The sequence below is a fragment of the Monodon monoceros genome, unplaced genomic scaffold (assembly GCF_005190385.1).
Source record: "Monodon monoceros isolate NGI ecotype Baffin Bay Population unplaced genomic scaffold, NGI_Narwhal_1 Super_Scaffold_5, whole genome shotgun sequence".
Taxonomy (NCBI): Eukaryota; Metazoa; Chordata; class Mammalia; order Artiodactyla; family Monodontidae; genus Monodon; species Monodon monoceros.
In genome coordinates, this window is record NW_021703782.1 from 35,033,379 (window position 1) to 35,042,479 (window position 9,101).

A 9,101-nucleotide genomic window follows, 5' to 3' on the forward strand; every position below is an offset into this window, starting at 1 on the left:
AAGAATAATAAGAATTAAGATAATCAAAGGTAAGATGGCTTATACTGTTTCTAACTCTTAAGCACCTGTTGTGCTTTTGTGAGTTAATATTAAAATTAATATTAGATGTATAATATATGTTAAAAGATAAACTGAGGCATATTAAAAAAATTAAGAATTTGAGCAAAAATTGATTTGAATTGGGCAGTGCCAAATCAGAAGTGGCTAGGAGTGCTTCACAACAGGAGGTTGGGGAGAGGCTTTTATAGAGAAAAGGTGGAAGCAAAGTAAGGAAATTATTGATTGGCTATAGTCTGGAGTCTAGCAGGCTGTTTCTGACTGGTTGTCCTTAGGTTTTGATTTTATAACTCTGAGGCATTAATTGATTTTTGTTTGTTTACATAGGCTGTCACATTAGAGCCACATCAATCTAATGATCTCCTTGTTTAATTAATAATTCCCTCTTTGATCTCTCCGCCCCGGGTCGCCACAGCCTCGGCTGCTTTCGGGCCTACCAGCCTGAAGAAAAAAAAAGAGAAAAAGATAAAACAAACCGAAAACGCTTTAATATCTTAAAAAAAAAGAAAGAAAAGAAAAAAGAGCGAATCCTCCTCGGAGAACCCGCGGGGAAGTCACTTTTGCACGCTTCCAGCCTGCCGGACGCCGCCGCCGCCGCCGCCGCACCTGGGCGTCTGTCGGTCCGCGTCCGTCGGTCCGCGTCCATCGGTCCGGTGGTGAGCCGCTCGCGTGCCCGCTTCCACGTGCCTCCACCCGCGCCGGCCCGCCACCTTCTGCCCCGCGCGCCGGCCTCTGCGCTTCACGTGTCCGCGCTGCCCTTCGCCGGCCCGGTGTGGGAGGCGGCTGTACGCTCCGGCGCCCGGGGCTTGCTGAGTCGGCACAGACAAATAGTTGGTTTCCCTCTTCCCCGGGCTGCTGTAATCTTAAACCGCCAGGAGCCCGAGGCCCATATTTATAGAGAAACGCACGTTCCAGAGGCCGCCGTGGGCACCACTAGGTTTCCTGTGGAAGAATTTTTGTAATTTGGAGGACAGTCCTCGTTTTAATTTTCTTCATTTTTTGAAATTGGGAGCTTCAAGACCAGGACAGCTGAAAATTACAAACTCCCAGGGAGGGCCATATTGTTTTTGAGAGCCGTTTGTCTGCGGTTTGGCAGTGTCAGTCTCCTCCGAGCCGTCCCTGAACTCCTCTCCCACCCTCGGAGCTGACTCCAGCCTCTCTGAGCTTCACTGCCACCTGTGAGCCACGGCACGGGCCACGGCTCGGAGCGGAGCCCCCTTTGTCCTGTGTGGTCCCTCTAAGAAGCCCTCCTGGTGGGGCTCAGGGTGCTGGGGGCTGGGGAGATGAACGCCGCGGCCAACAGCTATACCCCATGGCCTCCTGCACGTGGGTGCCCAGCGCTCAGACGTCACCGAGGCCATCCTGTACGGAAAGTTCAGTCCTGCGGGGCCTGTGCTGTCCATCCGGGTCTGCCGCGATATGATCACCCGCCGCTCCCAGGGTTATGCCGACGTCAACTTCCAGAAGCCGGCTGACGCTGAGCGGGCCTTGGATACCGTGAACTTTGATATGATTAAGTTAAAGCCAATCCGTATCATGTGGTCTCAGAGGGATCCTTCTTTGAGAAAATCTGGCGTGGGAAATGTCTTCATCAAGAACCTGGACAAATCTATAGATAACAAGGCACTTTATGATACTTTTTCTGCTTTTGGAAACATTCTGTCCTGCAAGGTGGTGTGTGATGAGAACGGCTCTAAGGCTTATGCCTTTGTCCACTTCGAGACCCAGGAGGCTGCCGACAAGGCCATCGAGAAGGTGAACGGCATGCTCCTCAATGACTGCAAAGTGTTTGTGGGCAGATTCAAGTCTCGAAAAGAGTGGGAAGCTGAGCTTGGAGCCAAAGCCAAGGAATTCACCCATGTTTATTTCAAAAACTTTGGGGAAGAGGTGGATGGTGAGAGTCTGAAAGAGCTATTCAGCCAGTTTGGTAAGACTCCTAAGTGTCAAGGTGATGAGAGATCCCAGTGGGAAATCCAAAGGCTTTGGCTTTGTGAGTTATGAAAAACACGAGAATGCCAATAAGGCCGTGGAAGAGATGAATGGAAAAGAAATCAGTGTGAAAGTCATTTTTGTCGGCTGTGCACAGAAGAAAGTGGAACGGCAGGCCGTGTTAAAGCGAAAATTTGAACAGCTGAAACAGGAGAGAATTAGTCGCTATCAGGGGGTGAATCTCTACATTAAGAACTTGAATGACGCCATTGATGATAAGAAGTTAAGGAAAGAGTTTTCTCCTTTTGGATCAATCACCAGTGCCAAGGTGATGCTGGAGGATGGGAGAAGCAAAGGATTTGGATTTGTCTGCTTCTCATCCCCTGAAGAGGCAACCAAAGCAGTCACGGAGATGAACGGACGCATCGTGGGCTCCAAGCCACTGTATGTTGCCCTGGCCCAGAGAAAGGAAGAGAGAAAGGCTCACCTGACCAACCAATATATGCAGCGGGTGGCCAGGATGAGAGTGTTCCCCACAAATGCCACCTTAAATCAGTTCCAGCCTGCAGCTGGGGTCTACTTTGTGCCAGCAGTTTCACAGGCTCAGGGAAGACCTCCATATTATACACCTAACCAGTTAGCACAGATGAGGCCTAATCCACGCTGGCAGCAAGGTGGGAGACCTCAAGGCTTCCAAGGAATGCCAAGTGCTATACTGCAGTCTGGGCCTTGTCCAGCTCTTCGCCATCTGGCTCCAACTGGTAATGCTCCGGCCTCTCGCGGCCTCCCAGCTACTGCTCAGAGAGTCGGGTCTGAGTGGCCGGACTGCTTGGCTATGGACTTTGGTGGGGCTGGTGCCTCCCAGCAAGGGCCAACTGACAGCTGCCAGTCTGGAGGTGTTCCCACAGCTGGGCATAACCTAGCGCCTTGTGCTGCTGTTGCTGCCGCTGCTCCTCAGGCTGTTGCACCTTACAAATATGCCTCCAATGTCTGCAGCCCTCACCCTGCCATCCAGCCCCTGCAGGCACCCCAGCCTGTGCTTCACGTGCAGGAGCTGCTGACTGCCGCCATGCTGGCCGCAGCACCCCCCAGGAACAGAAGCAGATGCTGGGTAAACATTTGTTCCCGCTCATCCAGACGATGCACTCAAATCTGGCTGGGAAGATTACGGGGATGCTGCTGGAGATTGACATCTTGGAGCTGCTACACATGCTGGAGTCCCCCAAGTCTCTCCGCTCCAAGGTGGATGAAGCTGTGGTGGTCCTACAGGCTCATCATACCAAGAAAGAAGCTGCCCAGAAGGTGGGTGCTGTCGCTGCTTCTACCTCTTAGACAAGGACAGACTGATTGAAAGGCCAAATAAACCCTCATGGAATTCAGCTCAAGGTTTGAAGACGTCCTAGCTTGTCCTATGGACCTCAGCACCAAGAACCACAGATTGCAAATTTAATAGGTCATTTTGTATCTAAAGGTTAATTATGAAGTGCCTAGAATTTTTCAATTAAAAGAATATATTCTCTGGGTTCTGATATGGCCCAGTGTTAACTGTTTCTTTTTCTATTGTGAGTTTTGATTTTTCCCCCCAGAAATTGGTTTTATTTGATGTACCCAAGTCTTGTTTCTCAATAAAGAAAAAATATCCATTAAAAAAAAATTCCCACTTTGAGTCATCCTCTAATACATGAGATATTGACCAAAAACATTGGTATTAGTACCACTTTTATTCATCATCACAGTAAAGTTGCTGTTGTCTCATTGTAAAACTCATAGGTTATGATGTCAAATTCATAGAAGAATGGTTTTTGCTGTTCATTGTGTTGTTCACCTTGTTTCTGTTTCTCTAAACTCATTGAGACCATCTGAGGTACTGCTAATGGCTACAAACATGCATTTAAGACTTTTGAGAGAACACAGCTCAGGAGGGAGATTACAGTGATAACTATGAGGAGGATAATACCAAGATACTGAAGTACATTGCTTAGCCAGGGCCCTCATGAACCAAACCAGTTGGTATCAAATAAATCAAATAATGTATTTACTGGGAGGATATCAACCTCCAGGTTTTAGCTAAGTGGCTTGTTTGTTAATTTCTCATATTTGTTACAATACCAGAGGTGTTGATCCAGGTACAGAGGAGGTATTTGCTATGGCACAGACTTCTCCTTTTCAGCCAGTAAGTACTCTAAAGCAATTCTATTATCTAAAAGCACCTTACGAAGAAAGTCTAGAGATTTTTGTTGTGTGTTAAGGAACAATGTCTTCCCATGCATTAACAGAAAAAGCAAGTAGCAAAAGGAATAAAGATTTCATATTAGAGATGAAGATACTGATTTATGATTTTGGAAGAGCTGTCCCCCTCAAGATGCCATCTGCTTCTGGAGAAAAACTTCCCTGGAAGTCAATTTTAATTTTAGATCTCCAGCTGGTGTTCAGTTCCAAGAGTCTGAAGGAGACCTTTTAAATTGGAGGAGGTGAACCTGAGGGTCAAGTCTCTGAAGTTTGGCTGTCATTTGGATAGCTAGGAGAACCTGGTATGGTCCCTTCCATGGAGTTCAAGGGAAGTCTTTGTTCTTAGTGATTCCAAATCAGAAGGGTGAGAGATCCCGTCTGCAGGCTCTGGAGGGAGGGGGGTGTCCCAGCAGGTCCCACCATGGTCACTAGAACCTGTGGAGGAGGAAAAATAATTTCCCCCCTACCCTTTATCGTGAGTGCTTGGCTGAGACCCCGTCCTTCTGCGGTACCTCATAAATGGATAAGCTTATCCTCTACTGTGGCCATTGTAATTCAAGTTTATCTTTGGTAAGGTTAACCTGGTTGTTCAGCCTTAAAACAAAATTTTATTCCCCTGAGGCCTCAAACTGGACCCAGTCCAGTTTAAGTCAGACACATTCTAACCTTGTACCCAGCACTGTTTCTAAGTCAGATCCACTCTGGCTCTGGACAGTTTCCAGAGCCAGTGGGGGCGGGGGGAAAGCCATAAGTCAGAAAGCTCATAATGAAAAAACTGCAGAGGTAGGATCTGAGAGGGACTTACCATCACCTCCAGAGGCAACAAGACAGCAGCAAGCTCAAAGGGGCACAGCAGGTACCTTCGCCTGCTTGATCTTTGTTCCGGAGACTGTCAGCAGTCTCCTTCAGTTCCCTCTTCTGACATCAAAACCATTAAAAGATAAACTGAGGCATATTAAAACTTTTAAGAGTCTATTTGAGCAAAAATCTATTTGAATTGGGCAGTGCCAAACTGAAAGTGGTTAGGTGCACTCTCCTGACAGGATCTTAGAGAAAGGCTTTTATAGAGATAAGGGGGAAGCAAAGTAAGAAAATTGTTGATTGGCTATAACCTAAAGTCTACTTGGCTGTTTGTGATTCCTTATCTTTAGCATTTTGATTTTGTAACCTTGAGGCATTTGTAGGCTTATATTTTGGTTTGCTTGTGTAGGCTGTCATAACATTAGAGCCACATCAGCCTAGTAACCCCCTTATTTAATTATTTTAACATATATAATACTAAAGAGCTAATTGAAATGCTATCATAAGACATGGTGATGATAACATTATTCTACAGTGGAATATATACACCTTGAAAATCTGCAGTGGATATGCTAAGAGACACATTTTTTTTTCTGCAAAAAACACAATTTTAATCTATAAATTAACTTCGATAGAGTTAGGTAATATTTACCTTTGGTAATTGGTAATGGTTATAGTATCTTACTTGCTAAGAAAGCTCATAAAGGTTATGATGTTGGCTTGAAACCAGTTAGAGAGATTTCATTCCTTCCTTTCTTGATATTTATGATTTTGTCTGGTGGGTTATTTGAAAGCATGATGTGTTGGAAAGCATCTGTGAAGTCACTCACTGTCTGTTGCCGTAAGCTCCAGTGCTGTTTTTGTTTTAAAGTAAAACCCTCAGATTATTAATATTTTATAATCATTTCTGTTAGTGGACTGATTCCATAGATGAGAGAGTGTTCACATTGTGTTAGCATCTGCATAGGCTAATTATCACCACCGCATGTCAGAAAGGCCATGAAAATGTTGGGAAAAGAAAATTAAATTATTGTTAAATCTAAAATAATTGTTCAGCTTTGCCTCATATAGGATGTAGCATATATCTTGAAAATAATGGGAATAAGTAAACAAAACCACCTATGTAATAAATACTGCTTCTATAGATAGATGTGATAGAAATGAGCAACAACCAAATATGTATCTTGTAGAACAATATATAATAATGAATTAGATAATTCCTGTTAACCTGTTGATAATAAGTAGGAAAATAAAGCCTATGGCTCAGAGTATAGCTGGTGATCATTTATTACTTCATTCTTATAGCTCGTTGGTCAAAGACTTACCTTTATTTGGATAATAGTAATTATGATAATTATAGTAGCAGAAATGAGATATGCTTGCATATCTACTTCAATACTTAGGGTATAATAGTAATGTGATATATAATAAACCCTAAAATTCCAATCGATATTGTGGCTCAGACTATTTTTATGCAGCTAAAGAATTTTTTACTGAAAAATATGTTACAAATATGTGAAATTATTCCAAACATATGTACTTCAGGATGTGTAATCAATTAGAATGAATGTTGTTATTAAGGTCTCCACCTCCTGTGGGATCAAAAGATTCCATTTGGTTAAGATAATCTCTGCTACAATTATAGAAAGACTTACTACTAATAAAACTGCAATAATCAATAGAAATCAAAGAAGTGGTGTCTGGTATTGTGATGTAAAAGGTGGCATTATGTTAATTACTTGCAGTAATAAATTAATGGTGCCTAAAATTGTCGAGACCCCTATTAGATGAGGGGAGTAGATAGTTAAATCTATTGTGCCTACAGGTATTAGATTGCCAGCTAATAAAAGGGCGCATTGTTCACCCTGTTCTTGCTTTGACTTCTGCTGTTGCTGATGCAAGTAGTAAAAGGAATCATGGGAGTAATAATCCAGAGCTTATTTATTTATTAGAATGCTATATCTGATGCACCTATCATTAGTGGTGTTAATGAATTTCAAAGTCCTCCAATCATGTTGGCATTGCTATAAAGAAAATTATTACTAAGACCTGAACAATAATAACCAATTATAAATTTAAATAATTTCTAATAAAATCCTCATTGATTAAAATCAGCCTAAATTAGCTGTCTCGATTAGTCATCTCTACTATTCTATCTAGTTTAAAAACCAAGTAGTCAGTATACAGAAGTGACCACTTTGTGATTTGTTGAGACTAGTCAGGAGTAGATAATTTATGTAAAATGGCTAATAATAAACTTTATATGGCAGATATAAGGGCAGAGACTAATTCTTCATTTTACCAAACTGGGAAGTTTAACTTATATACTGAATTGCAAGTTCCAAGAAGCAGTTAAATAAAACCTTGTTTCGGTTTCTCCTGCCTCTCTCTACAAAAGTTAGAAGTAGATCAAAACCAGTATTGAGGGAAGGTAGTTATCAATGTAAATGACACATATGCATATATTTGTAATTATTATTACATATAACAGAATAATTGCTAACGTGACCTCATGTGGAAATTATATTACACACATAGGGCTCCGATTAGGGTACATTCTCAGCTTAACTGATTGCATGGCTAAACTTGATATGGACAAATGGTATTTTGAGATTTAACTCTGTTAGTAGATATGGTCTTAGTGTGGGCATTCAGATTGTTTATGCAAGGTCAGGACAAGAATAGTTAATAATCTATACTAGTATTGATAAAGTTAGAGGTCAAAGTTGTTCTTTGATGTTATCATTTCATGACATCTGCAATTGGTTGAAGTCCATAAGGACCTACAATATTTGGTTCTTTCTGAAATTCAATGTGACCTAAATTTTTTGTTGAAGCATTAAGAAGGCCAAGGTAAATAGAATAGGGAAAATTAGTAATTATAAATTAACTAGAAACTTGTTTATTAAAATTAAAAGGTCAAACTCCTGAAAACAGTTTTACATTATTACTGGATTCTACCACCTAGATGAGCCCAATTCTTGACTTATTTAATATCTAGTATCTGGCTCTTTTGTGGAATGGACCTTATTGCTTAAGTCCTTTCATAATGTGAGACACCTTTGTATAAAGAGGAACCAAATGGAAGTGTTCTGATCTGAATTCAGGTCACACAGAATTTTTAATGATGGAACAAAGGAACCTTTTAAATAGAAGTTACATTTTTAGAATGTCTGGTTACAACAATAAAACAATAAACTTTAACATCAATTTGACCTCTAAAATAAGATTTTATTATTTCCATTTGAGAACTCTGTTCCATTGGTGAAAATTTTGAGTAAATTAATAATAGTTATATATTTAGAATAATTAGTCTACATTTGATCATTTGGTGGCTTTTCTATACTCTGAGGTCACCTCAATCAAAATAATTAATTCAATTTATGATTAGTTACTTAGATAACTAATTTTCATATTCAATTAATAAATTTAAGTTTTATGGGTTTTAGAAAGTAGAGGGAAGTTTGAATGTTTATTAAGTTACTTTAACTTCTTTTAATCTTTCTTTACTGCATATTTGTTTTAGGTTAACAGTATATTGAACAAATATGTTCAAAAATTTTTTTCTATTGTCTAACAATAGCTTATTTATTTTGACAAGGGACTATGCAAAAAATTATTTCTTAATACTTATATTAATTTTTTTCCTGCATATGTAGTTAATCCAATACCGTGTTAGGAGGTGGTTTTGCTTGTAGGTATTTAGCTTGGTTGTGCTGGTGTGCATTTGTAATTGGTGCTGCTCTTAAGCCAGTTATAATTTTATGAGTAATTACTCTCCCAGGATGGTTTTATTCTGTTTCAAATGATCTGTACATCTTCTGATTAACGTTTAAATTTACATTAGTGTTTATTCTTCTTTAGGTAACTTCAAAGTTGAACTTAAATTCTGCTTTGAATAACCAGCAATCACCTGGCTCAGTGTGTTTTTTTTTTGTTTTTTTTTTTTAACCTCTACCTGTAAGTTCGTCTTTTGTCACAGAAAAATGTTTCCATATTAATTGTTTACAAGTAGCTTGTATGTTTTCTTTCTGTGTTTTAAGTTAAAGTTCTCTGTTTATTATGTTTTAGTTAATTCATTATGC

The 9,101-nt window shown here is 40.5% G+C and overlaps 1 pseudogene; it reads left to right on the forward strand.

Annotated features, from left to right (window-relative positions):
• The first annotated feature begins 1,340 nt into the window (after positions 1-1,340).
• On the forward strand, positions 1,341-3,318 carry LOC114883791 (annotated as a pseudogene).
• Positions 3,319-9,101: the final 5,783 nt, after the last annotated feature.